At 34.2% G+C, this 23,003-nt stretch overlaps 1 protein-coding gene and 2 non-coding genes across 3 annotated transcripts in view; 2 read left to right on the plus strand and 1 right to left on the minus strand.

The window, feature by feature from the left end:
- Positions 1-23,003, minus strand: part of LOC119641043 (centaurin-gamma-1A) — a 243,715-nt gene that overhangs the window by 134,413 nt on the left and 86,299 nt on the right. The window lies entirely within an intron of this gene.
- Trnal-caa lies at positions 18,669-18,794 on the plus strand. Its single transcript has 2 exons — positions 18,669-18,706; positions 18,750-18,794. It is a non-coding gene; the product is annotated as a tRNA-Leu (tRNA).
- On the plus strand, positions 19,174-19,299 carry Trnal-caa. The gene is made up of 2 exons: positions 19,174-19,211; positions 19,255-19,299. It is a non-coding gene; the product is annotated as a tRNA-Leu (tRNA).

Consider the following 23,003-nt stretch of genomic DNA (forward strand, 5'->3'; position numbering starts at 1 on the left):
AAAAAAGATATCTTCAAGATATCTTCATCCTATCCAGTCCCCAGTATACATACTTATAGAAGTTTTGGTAAAACTTGGATGGAATACAATGCATCAAATTGTGAAATACTTTGAAAAAATCAATAGATCGGAATGTTGCAGAAGATTTGAGTGCAATGGTCATTTTAAAATTCTTTGCAAGTTTATAAGCTTTATTTTCATTATCACGAACAGATACTGGACAACATTTTGCTTCTGTGCATTGTATAAAAGTATTGAAAAATCTTCGAATTTATGACAGAAATTAGGTAGGCTTGGCTGCTTTTTTTTCCATTTTTGTAGAAGTATTACAGGATTGCCCAAAGAATATAAGGACACATTTTTGTAGATTTATCTGCCGTACGCATATACTTCGAACGATTTAGAACATTATCAATATCAGCATGCGTGCAAGAACTTTCAATGTTTCTGCACAATTTGAAGTCGACAACTGCATTTTTGCCGCTAGGAGAATATTTACTGCAGAAATTACACAGAGTGACAGATAGTAAGACAGACGTGCTTAAATCGATCCCGAATTTGACGCTGTTCAAGAATGTATATACTTTGTGTGGTCTCTGAAGCTTCCTTCTGGAAAAACGGTCCAATGCATTTAATTTTTAGCAAGATTTGACCATTTGCCAAAAACAGTTCGATGTATCAAATTTCATAAATGCATATCAACAGTGCTAATCTACAAATTAACATAAAAGAAAACGTGCAAGCGTAAAAGAGACTGCCAACGGACAGCAACGGATTGCAAACGGATTGCATACGTCCTTACGCTGTTAGTATAGCGGCTAGATTACGAAAGCGATTCTCAAGAGCATATCGCAGGCTTTTTAGAACTATTCTATTATGAAAATTTTTCAAACTTAAAATTCCAAGATTTATGCATTTTTATTGTGTGCAAATAAACTCTGTCACGTCAGTAATTCTCTTTACTCTAATTGAAGCTTAAATGTCTTCCTTGTTTGACTCTAAAAGGTTGCAAAGTTTTTTGAAAAACGGAGAGAAATAACAAGGAACCAACAGATACACAATTTATTATCCATTTCGTATATTGCGCACCCTTGGATGCTGTCAAATGGTTGACAAACTGAGCTCTGTTCGTATTTTGAAGTCTGTAGTCGAAAAAATCAAAGAAATCTGAAATATAATTCCAACAAAATTTATTTGCCAAATTTTGGTGGATATTTCTACTTTTGCGATGTCCTTATACATTGCCCAGGTAAGTAATAATAACAAATATAAGCATATAAATTCCTTTCAGTTTCTTTCCTCGCTTTAACTCGGATATAAATATTAAATAGGGAATATCGTGATTTTGCACTCTTTCCTTTTTCCGTTCTTTTCATCTTTTCTACGGTTACTTCTAATTTTTTTTTTTGAAGTAAATAATCTTTTAAGTATATACAAAATATACAAATGTTGGATTTAATGCACAGTAAAAAAAAGAAGCATTCTTAGCTCAGAATTTCTATGGTTAACATTGAAAAAATAAGTAGCGACTTATATATAGTTATGTATTCTATGTATATACATCAATAGCTACTGAAGCTGCACAACGAATAAGCAAGTAAGAGTCAGACAGATTTCCGGCGCTTAAAGCGAAAGTCGCTTATTATATCGCCGTGTATACATGTGTATGTGTAAGTGAGCGAAAGGTAAGAATTTGTTTAGTGTTGTGCTATAGAGAACTTGAAGAGTAGTTGAAGACAGGAAATGAATATTTATAACCCACCAAATTGTAAGAAAATGGAGGAAAACTGCGAAAAAAAAGAATTATAATAATGCTACATACATATATATGCAATTCATCACAGTTCAAAAGGCGCCCAAGTTTAAATTGAAATTTATGATATTAAATGGAATTTTTTTTTCTACTTCTCGAAAAATAGAGAAAGTACAAGAAATTCACTTTTGAACTGAACGTACATAAAGCTGACATTTTACAAGCTACGAATACATACACAATAAAATAAAATAATACAGTATTCGAGCGTAGAAAAGACTAAATAAATATGACCATCAAAAATGTGCAGGTTAACTAAATAAAAAAGGAGTGGTTTCTGCCCAATGGTATGCTTGGCGGTATTTTATTTTGATGTTATGAATACGATTAGAGGATTAGCGATAAGTTTACGCGGTGAAAATCTTAGGCCATAGTTTATGTGACTTGTGAGGTAAGATGTTTTTGAAGTGGCTCTCATAGAGCAAATAATTCCATTTAACAAAGGAATCTATCTACCGGGCACCTAACTGCAGCGCCTTAGTTCCAATTTGTTTAGAAACCAATGAAATTCTTGAGGAACCGTTTTCAAAGTCAAAGCGAATCTAGGATTCGAATTCTTGAGGCAAAAGTGGAAAGCTCTGCTCGCATTTTGTAGCCAATAGCTTTCAGATCTATAATTAAAAATGACTGGCTCTGAAACATAAAACTGGACGGAAAATTAAAGGAGTACGGAATTACAAAAACAGGTTGGACTAAATTTATCAAATACATTGTTTAACCTATATTTATATAAATATTAAACAAAATTACATGGGATAAAAGAACTAAACTAATCGTGGAGCATCTAAAATATGTATCTAATAATTTACGATCCATAGCAGTTAAGAAATTTGTGTATTAAACTTAAAAATATTATACATAAAATTGATTTATATGTATTTACACCACGCAAATTATTGAAAGCTTTTAACCCATCAAGAAAGAATATTCAATGACAAATTAAATAATTGCAATATACCACAAATTATTATTGTGCTCTGAAAAAAGTAAAATTCAATCAATAGAAATGTTCGAGGGCATCATAAAATGTTTCCCCGAGGGTCAAGAAACAATGCAATAATCAACTTTTCTCTTATAATGTCTGTTTGATGAGTAAACATAATTGAACGGATCTCAGCAGTAGAATGAAACGTAAGTCTATTCTTGTTCGAAGAGTATGTGACTCTGTTTGCCATAGAGACACAGTTAGTAAAATAAATTTTTTTGCCAAAGATCTTATTACCCTTCCATTTTCGTCACAAAGTACTAAAAACTAAACTTTGTTGCTGAATAAGGTCAATTTTTTTATAAGAATTTTTATTTAGGATCGGGTAAGGAAAATGGACACACATGTGCCAAATAGCATACAATTAATTTTGTATCAAATAAATGCCATCGATCAATTGTCATCATCAAGTAATAAAAATTAGACCATTTTATCATATGAAAGGTTTCGCTTAGTACAGGAGAAGGAATTAAAAGGAAAGGAAGTTGCTTCAAGCTTTTCGAAGAGAAATTATAAAAATCGCGATTTCCTTCCGGTTTTTCATATAACAACTTTTCCGAAACAATGGGTTAGAAATTGTCCAACCCTATCCTTTCGCAACAGAGTTACCCTTCAAAATAAACCGCGTCAGTTTACCAAATTTCGTTAAGCACAAAATTGTATGTATAGACGTAACACAAATACATTCTGGGCATCACATACATCCATCCTCATTAAGGTAATACTGCTATCGGCAGTATGCCGGCTATCGGCTATCGAATGACCAACAGAGGCGGCATTACGATATGCATTACCACGATAAGCTAACCCCGTAAAGTCGCCAATCTTTATAGAGTCTCTTTCAGCGTTCTTAATTTATTGCTGAAGAGTTTCTGAAATATCTTTGACTTTGAACATTTTCATATTTCTCTCGCCATATTATATTAAACCAATTACAAGCCGTACACAAAGATAAAACATTAAAAATAAAAAATTTTTTTATGTAATAAAACACTTTTTTTTTTTGTTATTTTGCTGATTATTTTTGGGAGAACAGCCAAACACAATATTTACCCTCCGTCATTTCAGCGAAATAAAATGTGTTCGCAAAGGTGTATGCTTTTATAAGCGAATTGGCATTCACTACTATCAACACAAAATATTTACAAGACATTTTTTTTACTCGGTTGTATGTTCATTTTAATGCTTTATTAACTATTCATGAATAAAAGCAAGGGAAAACCAACAACAGCACCAACAACTGACTACAAGGTGTACATTATATTATTACAAGAATATAACCGCAAGAGTACACACACAAATACAAATACAGAAAGGTTGAAAATGTTTAAAATAGTATTAGTGGTTTGCACGAACAATGTACACTTTGTGCTAAATTAAAATACTTGAGGTATACAATTGCAAACTTTAAGATATGCTCGCTGGAGCTCTAACAGCTTTTGCATAGCGCGTATTGCGTGAAACAAATTGGAGAAATTCTTTTTATTCTCCCCCTCTCTCTCCCTCTCTCTTTCTTCCTTTTTATAACACTTGACAAACTGATAAGATGTAAAAAATGTGCATGTTGAAGAAAAAACTCCAAAAATTTTTGAACAGTTGTTGGAAATTGCACAATATTTCCTTAAAATGGTTTCTCTATCCCTAACTCGGTTCTAGGTCCTTAAACATTTTTCTATACAATTTAAAGCCAATTTAACACGTTTTCTTTATCTTTTCGTTATTGTTAAATTTATATACATGTACTGAACTTATCTTCGGTGGCTTGCTTCTATTGTTCGTCTGTTGTTTTACTCTAACTAGCTCATGAATAGATTCGCATTCTCTCCAAATTGAGTGACCATTCAAGGTAATCGAAAGGACGATATGTTTATTTTGTAAAAACACTGAAGAAGAGTTGGGGAAAGTATTTATTTCTAACGAAGTAAATTGTTTCTTCAAAGCTTTCTTTTATTAAAAAAAAAAAACCTTATTTTGTGTTTACAATTTTCTAACAATTTACCGGATCATCAGACAAGGTAGTTATAATTCTGATTGCTGTAACCAAATAATGTAAAGACACGTTTGTTTGAAGGAAGGAAAGAGGAGATATTGGCGATTTAATTCAAGAAAAGAAACCGAATCGACGCAAATACCAAACAATCGTATTGGAAAAAGTCAAAACGTTACATTCGGGCAAGACCGACTATTAAATATTTTACACTGCTTTGCTTTATGCAATTCTTCGTCTCTCCATATTGTCCCTTTATCTACACATGGAGAGGAACGCGAAAAGTAAGCCAATGTAGCTTAAATTTACGATAGTAAGCTTATATATAAAAGTTTTATTTGGTACCGCTTTTCATTATAAAAGGTTGCATTGTCGCTTGGATTCATTTATCATAAAAACGTCTTGAAATGATAAAAACGGACAGCTTTTTTCATACAACCATTTCTTCAATGCAGGGCTTAAGCAGCGATTGTAAATGTGGTTTTCTATAATATTCGGTCTAGAATGAAGATATGTCTGTAAAGCTTTTTCATCAAAGAACCTCAATAATTTTTCAAGTCGAATGAAGAGAAGCTACAGACAGACAGACTTCTATCGATTTAGAAAAGGATCTTTAGTCGATTGTTTTATCAAAAGGCGCCTCTATTTCAAATTGTTCTCGATGGTATGTATACATGGTCGCATTTTATTATTCTTTTACCGCAAGTGATGTATGATATAATTGATGTCTAACTCTCTAATATAAATTTCCTCTGTCATAGCACGTTCATAGAAAGACTTTCCATTATTGCGAAATTTGAAAATAATATTAATATGTATTCATTTTGTCGGACCAAAGGTGGGTGTAAATAAACCGACTTTTAACTGTGATTTGGATCAAATAGTTTTTAAATGTATTGTTCGGACTTCTCCACTATTTGTGGAATTAGTTGTACGGTGTGCAGAAATTGTTCAAATTATTACCGAACCGCATGATTACGTTTCGTTTATGCTAGGTGAAGCTCGAATTCGATTAAGGGACTTTCTGAATAAAGATTATTGCCATTGCTGTAAAGACAACACATCTTAAAGATTTTTTCGTATATACTTAGGGGCTGATAATATCATTTTTGGGCATGAAAATGGCATTACAGTCCATCCAGACCATCAATGAAAAATTCTAAAGAAACATTGTTACTAATTTTTTGCGGGTTTGTGCTTGGTCGACATGTTCTTTTAGCAAACCCATGTTGCAATAATCAAATTATTGGAGGAAAAGTTCAACGGTCGCGTAGTCTTCAAATATATCTGTATGAGCATGCCACAAAGTTATGCAATATGACTCTATTCGACTTTTTACTTTGGCGCCATGTTGTCAGTCAATGACCTTATTCACCAAGATTCCTCGTGAAATGAGAACAAATTTATGTGAAAAAAGTGGCAAAAATTTTTGTTTCAGGACCGAATTTGCACAGAAGTCCAGAGACCGTCATTTACACGAAATCATTTTTAAATAAAGTAAAACAAGTAAGAAAGATATTTGGCTGAGTATAAATCTCGTATATCAGTTACAATTAAAATCTTTGGCGCCCCATACTTTTATTTATTGTTATAAAAAAGTTCAACTTTTACTTCACTAAAATGTATTTTTAAGAAAAATTAATGAACCATGTCGTGACTTCCACCACAATTAATTCAGAATTAGCACACAAAGCTTGTCGTATTCTATTCTTCACGCGCTTTATCATACTCATATCGTTAATATTATTACGAAAAACTTAATCCATCAGGTCGTGGTGTTGACCATTCAAAATTAACGAATTTTTGAGTAGATAATAAACCTCCGATGTTTCGAGCAAATTTGAAGACGATGTCTTTGTTTTTGCGGCCAGGAGAGTGTCAAGAATGCACACCTCACAGACGCATAGGCGGACGGACATGCTTTAATCAATTCAGAATTTGACGCTGATCAAGAATATGTATACTTTATAAGCTTGTACTTGGAAGCTTCCTCTTGGGAGTTGCAAGCATGGTGATATAATGAGTACACCCCCACCTTTCACTGATAGGTATAAAAATAACATGAGCCAACATCTAAAGCAAATGAAAAAAAAAAACACTTATTTGATGATCCTATATGAAAGCTCCTTCACTTTTGACTGACTTTCTTTTTCTAAGTTTCAGATTTTTGTCATATTGTTTGCGATCGTGGGAGTTCTCGTCAACAAATGACGGTTAATCGCCTTCGACTGCTTCTATTGTGATTATCAAGAGTTTATTGGCGAGTGAACTTCTAAGCGCTAAAAATGAAATGACAGAACTAACATCTAAAAATTAATGTAAATAAAAAATAGAAGACAAAATAATTAATTACAAAATGCACCTTAAAGCTCTGCACTAATGAATCTAATTAAGTCTACAATCAGTATTTATACTTGCAATACGTATTAGATGGGAAAAAGGAGATGGAAATAAAAAGAGAAACAAATAAACGCGTTATAAATAAGTAATCCCAAGCATTAAATACCGTAAACCTTTTATCGTAGTACAAATCCATATTCGTTTTCGTATAAAAATGATAATAGTTTTACCTTATATCCATGTAAAGAGAACTTTAATATGCGAGGCTATCAAATCGCGAACTGCCTGCGTCCAGATTTAACAAAATTAACTTCCTTATCAAAGATTCTACTATTCTTCACTTAAGTTTGGGACGACATATCAAAAGTTACCAGTTTGTAACTGCGTGAAAGCTTACTTTCTGTAAAGAGTTGCAAGGACCAAAGTCACTCCGCTCGTACATGCAGTTTAAGACTCTCGTTCTACCCGTGTACATCAACACATTCTTTATATATATATATATATATATATATATGTATGTGTATTGTGAGGAGCCTAAGTCGTCCCTCGTTTTGGCCTCACAGGTTCGTCGTCTATGAGGAGGAGCGCTAGAGTAAGTTAGGCTAAGAGAGTTAGGATTAAATTAACAGAAATTATAGCTAAGAAAAATCATCAGAAGGTGAGAGTAGTCAGCTTAAGCCGAAGTTTAGTCAAGCTTGTCAGAATAGGTTAGAGAGAGTGAGTTGATCGAGGGGTGAGTGAAAGAGTGGATGTTTAAGTCTGGTGTGGTCTATCATTGTCTATATGCAAATTAATTAAAAAAGGTATTTAGATCCGACCTAAAAAAAAAGGTAGAAACTTTTATTTCCACTTTCCAAGTTTGCCTTTCTCTTGTACCCACCTATATTCAAAATATATAGAGAAAAGGAATTAAATACTCGAAGTGCTCGTAGGGTAGTTACTAACTTTGTTTTAATTTCCCTTGTATCACTAAAATCCATCCGGGAGCCGTGACCGTCGGCATCACGTCGTCAACATTACGCGTAACCTGGGTTAACTCCTTACGCCCAGAGAAGCTTAAAGGTTGCCTAGGGGAGTTCGACCTAGATATTACATGTACCGTGCAAGAGAGGCGCAGGGTCCAATTTATAAATCAGGACCATAAGCCCGAGGTTCTTATACGCGTACCGGAACCTCTACAGCATCTCACCCGAGATATGTACCCGACGAGCCATCAGCGAACGAGAAGAGATTTTTACATCCAGCTCGCCGCCGCGATTGGCGGAGCATCTCTAGTTTTCCCGACAGCGGCCGACATGAGACGCGTCATCGAAGTAGTCAGAAGATGGGGGCTCAACTTTACCCGCCATAGAGAGCCGAACAGGTAGCAGAGGCATACAGCGTCGACAAGGACCGTCCGCCAGTCACCATGGTGGCGACCGGGCCTTAACGTGGAGAAGTTCAAGGCGGATCTTCTGAGGTTTTTCTTACCATCGCGATACTTTACTCGACTCGAAGATGATATCCGCCGATGCACCTATCGACCGAGGGAGAAATTACAAAGTGTACTGGCCATGCAGGACTTGATGTGCCATACCGCGATGGCGGAAGAGCCAAAATTGGAACGCATCTATACGAATGCGCAGCCCGATTAACTGTGGTACATACGGCGTTCAGACTTCACGCATTTAGCCGAACTCATTAAGCTCGCCAGCGAATTGGAGGCGATTCCGACGGGCAACACGTCACGCGAAGCCCCCGGAGAAGTATACCGAGACTTTCAGTCAGGCACAAGAGATGCGAATAAATACGGCGACGGCGTGCCGACGATGTGCCCAGAGCGGACATCATCAGCATATCTGTCCAAACCCACAGGTCTTGTACTGCTGGACCTGCGGCCGACGAGGTGTACGAACCATTAACTCTTGCCAACAGGGAAACTACCGGGAATCCTTCCACCAGCGAGGGGACCCAAACGAACCCGAGACGAACCTGTCTCTCGAACAGTAATATTCTTCAAATTAGCGAATATACCTTGCCCATAACGCGCAATGCTACAAGACAGGTCCACAGGTCCAGCGAAGCCGTCTTAGAGGCCCCACTACGCAGCGATACGAAGCGGAGTCCTCAAACCTACGCAAAACAATGACTGCCATGCAACGAAGCTCGAAAGAATATAAATGCATCATCCGAGCCTGCAACCAGTCGTCCTCAGCGAAGTCAACGGCTCGATGATTCAAATTCCAGCCCGCATCTGGTAGAGCCGAGGTACCCAGCAGCCTACGTGACCAGCCACACCTATCAAGTTCAACGAATTAATCTGCTAAAGTCGGAGCCTATAGGTGTTTACGAGACCAGCAACAGTGATCAAGTTCAACGAGTCAACCTGGTAGCGTCGAGACCAGCCACGCGCGCCCGAAGGACAGCGTAGCGATCGGTTTCGAAGAGGTAACAAGTCTTCACCCACCGCCAAGGTCAGGCCAACAAATTGCGAGCCCTATAGTGGCCAACGTTGACACACGACCCGTACCGACCGGCCAACGAACCGATCTTCTGATGTCGGAAAGCCAAAGGTACAGGAGTGCGGATGGGACTTTCCGTCAGCAAGATGCAAAAGCCACGCCCGATGGCACGGCATTCCTCTCGGGACAACGATCAACTTTGCCGCAACAGCATGCCATTATAACAACACCACAACCACAGCATCAAGTCGAAGTTTGTAATTATCGCCTCTAACAACCGCAGCAATATTCCGGACACAGCAATAACAAAGACCATCAACAGCGGATCGACTACATAACACTATCGCAGTTTTAGCAACAATTTCGACAGCAGCCGCAGCGGCAACAACAACAGCAAACGCTAACGTGTGTGGCCGACCAACTGACAGTAATGTTAACAGTCCTTTGCAGCAGTATAACAATCATAACAATTACATCACAACAACAACAACGACGGTAACGTCCAGATCAGCAGCACCATGGACGCTGAACATGCAGCAAAGGCAGTATGCACAGCAAAATGCTAACAACAACTTTAACGGCTGCTCATCGGTTGGAACAGGCCATCTGACATCAGGTATGCCTCCAGCAATAGCGGTCGTAGAATATGGAACAGCAGGGAACATAAAAGTCACTGGTAATGAAAGTAAAATTTCTTGCGAAGCAAAAGTTAGACAAAGTCTTTAACATGCACGTATACCTAGGGAAATATCAGCAAGTAGTATTCAATTGCAACAGCAATCTGCTTTGCATAACCAACCATCACTGCAAGCAAACTTTATAAACCATGACTACCTTCACTTGTGTCACCCCCACCTTTAGCTTATGAAATCACTGACTTGATAGCAAAGGCCACAAATGAAGTTTCTGAACGGCAACAACAACAACGCAAAACGTTAGATTATGTGATTAATAATGTGGTCAATGAATGTTTTATAATGGATTCGAAATTTCCTCTAGTAGATAAGTGATGGATCCGGACGACTTAAAACAAAACCATCATCAAGTCATAATTTAGGTGAAAAAGAGGAAGACGATATGGTTACTTTGAAAATGCCTTCGTCGTTTGATATCAATGATGAGTTGTCTGTTGATAGCAGTGAACCGGCAGTGAAAGCTAAAATTAGTAAGATTTTGGATAATCTTACGAACCCAAATTGTACTGATTGTTTTGCCACAGCTAGCAACCTTGGAGCTCATTTGAACGCATGCCAACATGGTTTTGCTGATTTAGAGGCTTCTGCACAAAATGTTACTTCGTCTTATTAGTAGCCAAGCCAGCAAGCCCAAATTCAACTGACGCAGATTATACAGCAAATGCATGCACAGCAGGATCAATCATCAAGCCTTTTCGCCAACAGGCTACCCCCGGAAGGAGCATCATCAGCAGCTCCCCCGAAGAACGGAGGATCTGTGAGGAGCCAAAGTTGACCCTCGTTTTGGCCTCACAGGTTCTTCGTCTCTGAGTCCAAAAGTACGTGATGCTAACCGTCGTACAGGTAAGACGTAAATATAATATAAAATCCGTGTCCGTCCGATAAAATCCGAGGCGACAGGTGCCGAATCGGTAAGCAAGGTCAGGCCCGTCCTTATTGTCCGAAGACTATCGACAATAGCACATTTTAAGCTGGGAGTTCTTTGTTATAATTAGGATCTAAAACATACAACTTGTATACTTGGTCTAATGTTCAATATATGAGAAATAGGATTTTCGAAGAGTTTAATGTAAAGGGAAAGCAAATGGAAGGGATCTTACCGAAGGAAAGAACACTTGGGTGACGCGCTGAGGCTATTCCACCATTTTTTCACACAGAGAGTTATATGGATGAATTTCAAAAAGTAAACACATGCGCTCCAATTTTGGTAGAGATAACATTTAAATCGAACTGCTTTTATAGTATGGCTCAAGTTTGATCATAAAACATTAATAATTGCTTTTTTTTTATATAAAGACATACATTTTTATGAGCGGTGCAAGAGGTGCTTTCAAGAAATTAGCCCATTTGGTCTAAAATACTATTACTTTGAAATTTTGAAACTCGTAAATCTTTTTTGTGTAATGACTTCTGCAGCGGAAGGCGTTTTTCACGGAGAATGATCGTAAACATAGCGCAATCTAATATGATTCGTCGCTGAGCCAGAGCACGACAAAATGTCTTAAAGCTTGATACCAGTAAGTTGAACAAAATTTTGATGGGCATACACCAAGTGGTAAAACAGAAAAAAAAATTTTAAATGTATACTAAAAATGATTCTGAATCAATTGATATAAAATATATGTGCTATGTTTGTCTTATGATTTTCTGGCTCTGCAAATGTGAATCGGCAATACCTTAATTTATCCTGTATCATAAGTGATGTAGGATATGAAAACAGATTGCTGTAACACCGCTTAAATCCGAATTGTTTTAAAGTTGCATTGATCACTGAATTATACCTAACATGCATGTTATGGGAGACGGATAAATTCAACGAAACTTTAAAATTCGCAACGATGAGCAAAAGAACGACTTTCTGTAAACTGCTTTGTAATTTGGCGAAGATAGAAAATTTAAACTGAATTTTTTTCTCTAAATAATAAAAATTACCCCCATAAATTCAAAATTGATTTCGTAAATTTTAAAAAATAAGTTTATTTTTTTCACTTTTAATGAAAACTTCGTGGGGACTTTTTGGATTCTTTTCTGATTTTTTTTTTTATATTTATATATTTGCTTTGTATAACACGTTGTAAAAAATTAAATTGAATTGTTGTGCATTGAATAAGAGGGCGAATGACAAGAAATAAAGAGAAAATCAACTAAAAGTCAAGTTTAATCAAGTGTAATATCATTAAATTTGCAAGATAGCTGAACAATAAAAAAAAGAAACATTTTCGAAAATCGAAATTAAATAAAGAAAGAAACTTTGCGGAATATTATTTTTATAAAAAAGAGAAAAGTGATGACATCAAATTGTTCTTGCGAATATTCATTACAATAAACTATGATGGTAAGACATTTCTTAAGCGATGCTTTCCTGGATTTTCCATGCGGTCTTCTCTTTACATTGAGCTAACGTTGGATAAACCATTTCATTATACTTACCATAAAGTACAGTACGCTAAAATGTTCTTTGCAGGTACAACAAAATGTTGGTGAGAATGATGAGTGAAATGGAGGTTCGCAAAGGAGTTTGCAAAGTTACAATTACGATATGAAAGCTTTGTCGAAAAAAGTAAGCTTTAGTTGATATGTGTCTTTATGTTGAAATACAATTGAAAAACTATCTGGCCATCGAATGTTTACAAGTTGGTATTATTAACAACTATTATTTTTTATTTTGCAAATACTAAGCGAACGTTCTGCAAATTTCTAGAGTCCTTTCTGCGATCTTCAGTCCTATGTGCATTAAGGACCGTTTTACCATATGCAGATTCACATTTCGTGGGACCAATTAAATGCAATGGGTTTCAAAAACTTACCCTATTCGACGCAAATTTTTCATAACAATTCAGAATGCAAAAATATTGTTAACCAGCCATTTTTGTAGAGGAATTTTGAAAATTGCTTTTTTTCGTGTAAGGATTTTTCAAAGCAAGGCGTTATATGAAGAGTGGTAAAAATTTTAGTTACGTAAGTTTATTTTTCAGATCCCTCTCCGTGCAGCTTCCCTTTCGCTTATATGGCGAAAAAGTCTACTTTAACAAAACATTTTCTACGTAAATTAAGTTTTGTAAATATGAATCACATCACCTGACTTTGTGGGCACCTTCCAATATGCCGTTGCATCAAAATAATGTGAAATTTTTGGAGTATTGTCACGAAAACAGGTGAATAACTATATTAGGCGAAGTGGTGCACGATATTTAATGGTCAGCCATTATATTTTTACTTCTTTAATGATAAATTTATTAAATTTCGGAGTTCTCCTAATAGCACAATATCGATATAAGTGACCCAATCGAACTATCCATTCAACGAACTCAGAGCCGTTGTTAGAGGATTTTTTTTTAATAGTAAACAAACGCGTTCTACCTAATATTTAAACTATATTCCTTGCTAAGTTACATTTGTTACATTAACTACGTATGTAATGCTAAATGTTTGAAAATAATGATTTAAGCGATGGTAAAAACAGCAATATTTATAATCGATAAATAGTGAGTAATCGGGTTATCGGAAACAGCAAAAAACTCTATGCAACAAGCTGCAGGCAGATGTTCTTGGTTGAACATTATCATTCTTCGTTTATTTGGAGTCTATGCCCGGTAAGCGTCATTGGAAACCTAACAAAAATTGTAAAATGAGCTAATTTACGCAGACTAGAACTGGAAATCTTCGAAGGGTAATTATTTCTCACGATATCGATATAAGACGGACCTTTTTAACTAATATTTTGTGGACTGAGTCTATGTCAACACAATATTAACATCAAATGCCCACTTAATGTAATTTGTTGAAAACACTTTATGCGGGTGCGAATTAGGCGCAGACATAAAAACGTCACTTAAAAGTGATTATAATAACCCTCTTATTCAAGTTAAATTAGATAGGAAAGAGGTTATATCTGTCTATTAAAAAATAGAGGTAAAGGCAATTTTTAGGGAAAATGAAAAATGTGAGAATTATAAATAATTCACTTTTTCATTATTTTATGGAAATTTGTTACCACAGATTGACAAGTATTGGTTGTAAGTGAAGATAAATAAAATTATTCCAAGAAGCAAAACATCTATGTAAACATTATTAATAATAAACTTATATATTCTGGTGAATCCTGGCAAAGATATTAAGGCTTACAGCATCCATTGTCTGCGATAAATAGTTGCATAGTTTCATTACCGTTAAGTGCTTTAAAGCACTTTCTCAAATCCTTCCTTAATTTCCAAAATTCAAATTCTCTGCTTTGTTATGTCTACGGTCTCAGCAGCAGCAGCAGCAACGAAAAATTCTAGACGATTGCCTAGAAATTGTTGTTATTTGTTATTATTGTTACTTTTGTTGGTCTGCTGTAAAGATTTCTGCAATTTACTGTTCGAGGATGTTTTGATAATATCTTTTAGGCACTTTCGACTATTGAGTGTCATGCTCGAATAAATTGTAGCACGTAAGAAACTTTGAGATCGCAAGCCACATGTCTATGTAAGAATACAATTACTGTTGCCTGTGTCAGATATTTGTGATTAGTTGAGAAATTCAAATTACATGTGGCAATGAGACACTTTGAATATAATCAGATTATAGATCAATAAAGTAATTTTCAAATAGCTAAGTAATTTAATAACCTAAGCCTATAAATAAAAATTATTATTTGAAGTAAACTTCTTTGGCAACAATTTCAACAATGCTTTCTTTAGGTATTATACATTTTTTGTTTTTTCATTTTCAGTATTTTATGAAAAACTTACTTGTTCTTATTCATCACTTTATTGGAAAATTCCACGTACCTGTAACGGAAAAATAAAATGATAACAACATATTTTAATATCTGTATATTTTGACATGTACTTAAGCTCTACATTTAGCTATTTGTTATCTGTTTTGGATGAAGTTTTTCCTCATTCCCTTTTACCGCCCAACTTAACCAACGTAAAGGCAATAAAAAACTTTTAAGGTTTCAATTTAGCAGAGTTTATGATAAAAGAAAATTGAAAAGGAAAATATATTCGAGAAAACGTCTTTCTTCTCCGATTATGTCGCTTACCGTTATTCATATCATGTCACTTGATAGCATAGATGGGTAGGTCTTTTACATCTGGTTATTTAATATATATGTTGTGTGTGTGAAAAGCTGCGAGTACGCTGCAATTGTTACTTACTGTCAATGTCATAATTCTTTATAACAGTGACTTTCTGGGCAAACAGCCCAAACGCGTTACGATACTTGTAGCAAATGAAAAGAGAATACAAAACACACAAAAACTACTAGGTGTCATAACAATACATACATGCTGTTGTCATACCTCATGCATACAGAATAATTGGATTAAAACTAGCAAGCAGGCGAGTGACGATAACAACAGAAAATCAGTGTACAAGGGAAAATGCCCTACACAAAAGTACAGATTTTAGTAAAGGAGTTAAGTTAAGAAGGGGAAGGTAGAAGAATGCAAATAACAGCTTAGTGACATTTCTTCGATTATATCCAGTTGAGAATAGTTCTGATTAAGACATAAGAGGATAAGCGGATAGGTATTTTTTCAAAGAGAAACAGTTTTATACTCTGCGCCACTTGCGGTATAAGTGCCCCGGAAGTATTTCAGATAGACCCATATTTAATTATTGAGAAAGGAAGTTTGAGCCGATCTAAATTTATATAAATTTTGGTTCAACCAATAGGTCGCAATTTTGATATATTTTCATAAAATTAGGTAAACCAACATGTTTTAGCTGTCGTTAAAAAAGATCGGATCGAAGCATTTCTTGGACCACTTTCCACACAACGCATGACTTTAAAAAGTCATTATATGGATAACTGTATTAAGCGACGTTCCTTTGGTTTTTAATGACGCGCCTTTGCCCCTACGTTGACTATACTCATTTGATAGCAAAATACTGATATATAATGAGGTAAAATTTGTCTTTGATGAGATTAAGATTTCCATAATTTAGATAGTATAAAAACTATTGAGTCGAAATAAACAAATCTGATACATCCACTGATCCATTTTAGTGCGATTTGCATGAAAATAATAAATACAGAAATCATGATCCTCCGGGAGCTCAGTACTTGTTATTAAACAAAAATTGTTTCACACTAACTTTGCTTAAAAACTTGTTTTTGTTTTGTTCGCTTTTGAAAGTCTTACACATCTCTGAACAACATTTTTTCATTATAGTGATTATTATAAATTATTACTTTTTTTTGTTTTACTACTATAACCGTTTCGGCTGCAGGTCATTATTATCATTATGTCTCAAAGTCTACAAAGTCCATATCTTTTCTTTTATTATATAAAACAAAAAAATATGAAAAATGTTTTAACTTCCTTTGTTGATTTCTCCACGCGTTTTTTGCACTCTATACCGAGTTATTCAGGGGCGGTGTAGTGCTTTCCCGTTTCCCATTTCGGATATTTTCTTCTCTTACCTCTATGCGCTCTCGTTCACAGTCTCTATCTCTTTCTCTTACCTTAAAATACTTGACTTTACATTTCAAATGACAGAAACATTAAGTTTAGAGATAAAAATAAAATGAAATGATAATCATCTATTGTCTGCTACATAAGTACCAAGACAACATTTCTCCCTTGTTCTCTTGTTTCATATTAACCCGGTAATCGTTGGCCATAAATCCTGTGCTTCCATACGGTTACATATGAAATATTAGATATAATCTGTTTTCAGCGTGATAAGTTTATTCTTAAACCAAAGAATATCAAGTAAAATGAAGGTAAGAGACTTACCTAATCTCTCAACTACACTTCATCAGGGAAACGTTGCTTCTTATAATCAAACAATCACTCTTAATCATATAAGGCGCAGACCGAATGTGTCGTAAGTTTTTAAATGTGTTAATAAAAATAAAAAAGAAAAAAGAAACGTTAAAGATAGAAACGTTCTTATTTATCTATCTATCCTATTATAAAATGTTTACCTTTTCCCTTATTATTTATTTGGCTTCTTGTGGGCTTTTTATTTTGTCGTTATTGATTTATCGTTTAGCTATGCAAGCAAAAGTATTCGCAATGTCATTAAGTAATGAAGAAAATTCTGAGCTTAAGTTTGCATATGATTTTCAATTTAAAGCATAGCGAAGTGCTTATCAGTATTAAAAAATTATTAAGTTATTGATTCACCTATATATAATAAGTAGAAAAACTAAATTCTTTAATTTTAAGTTTTACTAAGTTTAGTTTTTTGTTTTAATCAAAGAAGGAGTAAGTACATTAAGCTCTTGTCACAAATTTTGAAAGCAATAGCAGTGTGTTAGTATTAGACACAATTCCGGCCCGTGGTTCCTTAAAAAGGTGTATCGGAGTTTTTTCAACAATTTCCGCTCGACTATCATGGACGTAATTCGTCTGCTAGCAAGTTTAACTTAGGATTATGTTTTACCGATTTAAGAATACTAAAAGCATATAAATCGGTTAACGCACGATTCGTAAAAATCAGCTAATCTAAAAGAAAATGATATAGTACAAATATAATAGCAACTAAAATATTACGCAAGCAAAAGGAGTACTCACTGAGTTTATCTGCCATAATCAAAAACTACTACAAAAATATTCAGGATGTTTTAACAACCGAATTTCTTGCAATTGCAACTTAGCTCGAAAGCAAGTCGCACTATTTTCAATTTGCAGTTCGTCAAAGAGCAAGAGAAAGATGATATATATATTTTTACCTTATATAAAATATCTTACCAAATTTTAGAGTTACGGTAAAACATTTTCAAAATAATATTTGCTCTTAATATCATGAGAACATAAAAACTGAATTTTCAATCAATAGCGATTCTAAGCTACTTTCAAACTTAGTCGCGTTAAATTAATTTTAGTTTTTGTTTTAGCAACACATACAAGGCTGGAGGAGCAGATAAACATGGCTCTATCAACTTGAAGCTATCTTTACGGTAAATACACCTGTAATTAACAAAACAAATAGAATACCTCTCAATTCAAAAATTGAACGTTACAAATGAACAATCAGAGACTGTAAATTATAAGTTAATTTAGGACACATAAAGTCCACTCAAAACAAATTGTAATACGTTGGTTAACTGACATAAAAAAAAGTAACGCTTTTAAACGATCAATTATATTGTCTCGCCGACGCAGTAATATTTGACAATCGCCCTAAAAAAAATAAATGGATTTACTTTTTTCATGTAAAACGGCATAATTTGGACGTCAAAATAAGAGATTAGCGGGAAACTAATAATATAATAAATAAAACAAAATCAATGATATAAAAATATGTGAAAAAAATTGGTGTGAATGTAGGTATTAAATCGTTTATCCCAATATAAATAAAAAAGTTCAAAGTAAACACAAGAAACGAATAATACATTTTTAGTACATTTTATATATTTTTAATTGAACTAAAATACATACTGCTTGAAGACGTAATCTATGGAAGTGTCAGGATGGCCGAGCGGTCTAAGGCGCCAGACTCAAGTGTAAGAGCTTGCCTGTGTTTGAATAGGTTTTTGAAGTGAGCGTTCTGGTCCTCTCTGAGGGCGTGGGTTCGAATCCCACTTCTGACATCTTTGTTTTTTTATTTTTTATTATATAATATTTTAAAACGATTTGTACTAGCAGCGAATATTAACGAATAGTTGTGTCTGCACATCGTTTACTATACTATTCCAATTATATTTTTCTAACGTTTAATAAGGTACATAGTCAAGAAAAAATTTTACTGTTTAAGCACAACATTGTAAGTTAAAGAATCACTAGCATATATACTACAAGGTTTATATTGAATTCAATTCAATATTTGAAATAGAAAAGAAACTTTTATTCTTGTTATTCAGCGGATCCAAGATAATAAAAAAAAAGAAAAAGTATTTTAGAATAAGTGAACTGAAAATAAGTATATTCTAACATTTAAACTTATACACTTAAGACTCACGGGTTAAGTATGTCAGGATGGCCGAGCGGTCTAAGGCGCCAGACTCAAGTTTAATAACTTGCCTGTATTTGAATAGGTTTTTGAAGTGAGCGTTCTGGTCCTCTTTGAGGGCGTGGGTTCGAATCCCACTTCTGACAACTGCTCTTTTTTTTTGGTCCACTATCTCACATATTTATATTTAGTGGATCAAAATTGCATTGTAGAAGAACACAATAATGTATTAGAGGCGAATACAGCTTGTGTTTGTTTTTATCTGTAATTCAGTAAGCGGAACAGAATTGAAAAATCGAATTATATACTCTCTGCATGATAACGTATTTTTTTAAGTATCTACCGTATCAGAGAATGCTATATATTTACGCACTGTAATTATTTGAATGATTGTATTTCAGTTTAATGCTGTTCACATTGCACCGTTTACTAATTCGATTTTCTGGAGGTAAAGCTCAGGATAATTCTTGTAAATATGCCAATGCGATTACTTTCGTCCTACTTTATGTTAGCATGTTAAAGATGTGTTTATTGAGCGAGATAGTGATAAGTATGTAAGCCTTATCGTGATAAGAAGTGTCATTTGGACTACGATTTACGTCACTTGGTACACTGAAGACGAACCTGATCAATAACGCACTCTCCTGTAATTAAAATTAAGAAAAATATAATAACAATTATTAATTTCATATTTTCACTCTGTTAATTGGTTCCCGAGCTCTTTTTGAAATACCGAAAAAGTACAAATATTGATAAAAACATTTATGAGCTTTCGTATACTCTGTCTTTTTTCTCTTTTTTCTTGCCTACAACATCTTTGCTTATACGGTGATATGAGCATGTGATCTGAAAGCTGACCTTTGTAATTCTATTCTCTCGTAAAAAGTAGTGCGGATAATAGCACATTACGACACAATTTCCATATTCTCCTACCACGTTTATTATTATTACATTGGGAAATTTATCAAAGCAAGTATGTCAGAGAGTCGTTAATTTGTTTAACTCGGTTTACGCATTGGACCACAGAATTGGAGAAAAACTGACATATAATGCATGAGATTTTGCAAATAAGCACAAATTGAAAATTAATATTTATGAAAGTTTTTATTATTGATTAGGTAACGGGTGTTACAAGTCGATTGATTAATTTGGAGTAAAATCTACAAAAGAACTGATTTTAAATAGATACAACGCGCTTTTTTAGAACGATGCATATTTTACTCGTTCAAAATCATGGATGCTCACCGGCCAGGAAGGCCGAGCGGTCTAAGGTGTCAGACCCAAATGGTAGAGCTTACCTATGCTTGAGTATGGATCCCAGAGCGTTTTGGCCCGAATCCCATTTCTGGCAGACTTACATTTATTTTTAATAGTATTAAATATTGGTAGTTGATGTTGAGTGAACTACAAATAAATCAAATAAAACACGTATAAGTTTGGTCAGCTTGGAATTCTTTGCTTCTTGTCGAAAATACAACTAAGAAATTCCAAAGGATGGATACAAAGAACGTTAAAATTCAAAGTTGTTTGGAACGACATACCAAAACGTACCAAAGATCTTAGATCTTTTTTACTCAGCGACTACGGCCATATGGCTCTAAATTAAAGCGTTATGGTTTTTATTCTAAAAGGAGCTTATTTTATAGTATCAATGATAATCAGGGCACTGAAACTACATTGGATGAATGTTTTGCAGTCTACACGGGAATCATTTTTTATATCTAACGTTTTTATATTTGTTTTCTAAACAACTGAAGCTACTAATTCGTTGACTCTGTTCTTAACAAAAAAAAAAAAAAGGCTCCGTTAAGTATATACACGAAATCCTAAGTTACGCTTAAGACAGATAGATAGTTAGCGCTTAAAGACAGATAGAAGAGACTCCGACATCTGGTTTTTTTCTTTTAGTAATTTTTTGTATTATATTTTTTACAAATTTTTCTTTAGAAATTTTTTTAAATATACTGTCAAATGCAATACTATTTTTGCATATAAACTGAAAACTTTCTAATCTTTAATCTTTCTTCCTCTTCACACACATTGACTCTTTCCAATGAATTATCAAATTTTATTTGATTGGAATAAAATTTTGCCTTTATGGGCGGAGACACGTATATTATCAATAAGAGATTTACGTATGGCCGCTAAATATAAGTCAAGTTCATTGACAGCTTTGTTTTTAAAATTGGATTAACATGCGAACGATTAAATGAAAGGGATTATCGCATTTGCTGCTTATAGCCGTAGCAAGCAGCGAATAAAAATAAGTGCACTGTTTGAAAATAGTTGATAATAATCAATTTTTATATATATATAAAAATTTTAATAAAATAAGTACAACATAGCTATGTAATAATAACAAAAATAGTAAACAAGAGGTAGACAAGCAGACAATATTTTCTTTCTTGTTTTATTAAACAGTTATCGATGCGCCTATGGTTTTCTTTAATTTGCGGTTATAAGCAAAAGTTTATTGGGTTAATAAATTTCACAGTACTGTTTAAGCTTTTCGTGAGAGGAAAACATTTTCTAAATAGTTGTTTTGATTTTCAAAGTTTTTCTACGTTTACTACTTGAGAGAAAAATGGTTTTTCGAATGATTTGATAACAACCAATTAATTGTAATTTTTAAGTAACCACCAACTGACAGACTTTGGCGGTTTCATTATGAATTGTACTTAACAATAAAAGTGCAGGAAAAAAATTACCGACAATGGCAGTTATCTGAATATTTTGCAAAGCAGATAAGACAAAGTAGTGGAAGTGCGCGATACGCGTCTAAAAATGTCATTATAAACCGAGGGCAATTAATATAATTTCAAACACAGTTAAACTGAAGTCAATTTCAAACTGCATGCATTTATAATTAGCTTAATTAGTTATATTGTTGAACTCATAAAATCGAAATTAAAAGACAAAATTTAAAAAAAGAGATGCGCAAGGTTAACTTAGAGTCAATTGGAAGAGGGAGACAAAGAGGGAAGGGCCACAAAAAAAATTCGACATATAGATGGAATTTCAATTTGCAAACATCCGAAATGCGCATTTGTAGAAAATAAGCAGGTATGTTACGCCCGTCTTTTTGTTGAACCTTGAAAATTTGCCCTCATCCTCTTTACACGTGGTAAAGAAAATCTTTTGACAAGCATATGTGTTATTCTCTCTATTCAGTTCGAATATTTTACATGATGCTAATAAAGATCTGCTTAGGATTTCATTGTAGCAACTTTACTTTGCGATTTTCAATTTTTATGTATTTTTTTATTTTTGCTCATTTACACTCAATTCTATGTATTCTTGTGGGCAAATCTAATCTGTAAGTCATAGACAAAGAGATGTTTACTATAGCGCAACCTTTAAACCCAACTTTTACGAACTTAAGCATTGCATCACTGGGCGATCAACAAATGAGCAAAAAGCCCACGTTTACGATCTGGCTGAATATGAGATGTTTTGTGGATAACCTTAAAGCACCCCTTTCGCAAACTTACTCACATTCTGCATAGAAGATAAAGGGTGTGAAGATAAATTCGAATTTAACTAGTAAAGACACCTACCATTTCTATTAACATACCTCTGTTAACGAATTAACGGAGCTCATGTTAAATAATTGCAATTGAGATATAGTTGGATTGAAAGCCTAATCCGTCCATATTAAAAAAAAGAAAATATTTTTGTGGACATTTCATGAATCCATATAAAACTACCTTTCAAACAAACTAAAAAAATTCAAATTCTGCTTATGGAAACTATTTTTAACGGTATTTGAAATTCAGTATGTTAGCGAAAACTGCATATGAAAAAACACCCAAATTTGACACTCTAGTGCGGCCAAACTAGAAAATGTCGC

The sequence above is a fragment of the Glossina fuscipes genome, unplaced genomic scaffold (assembly GCF_014805625.2).
Source record: "Glossina fuscipes isolate IAEA_lab_2018 unplaced genomic scaffold, Yale_Gfus_2 142, whole genome shotgun sequence".
Taxonomy (NCBI): Eukaryota; Metazoa; Arthropoda; class Insecta; order Diptera; family Glossinidae; genus Glossina; species Glossina fuscipes.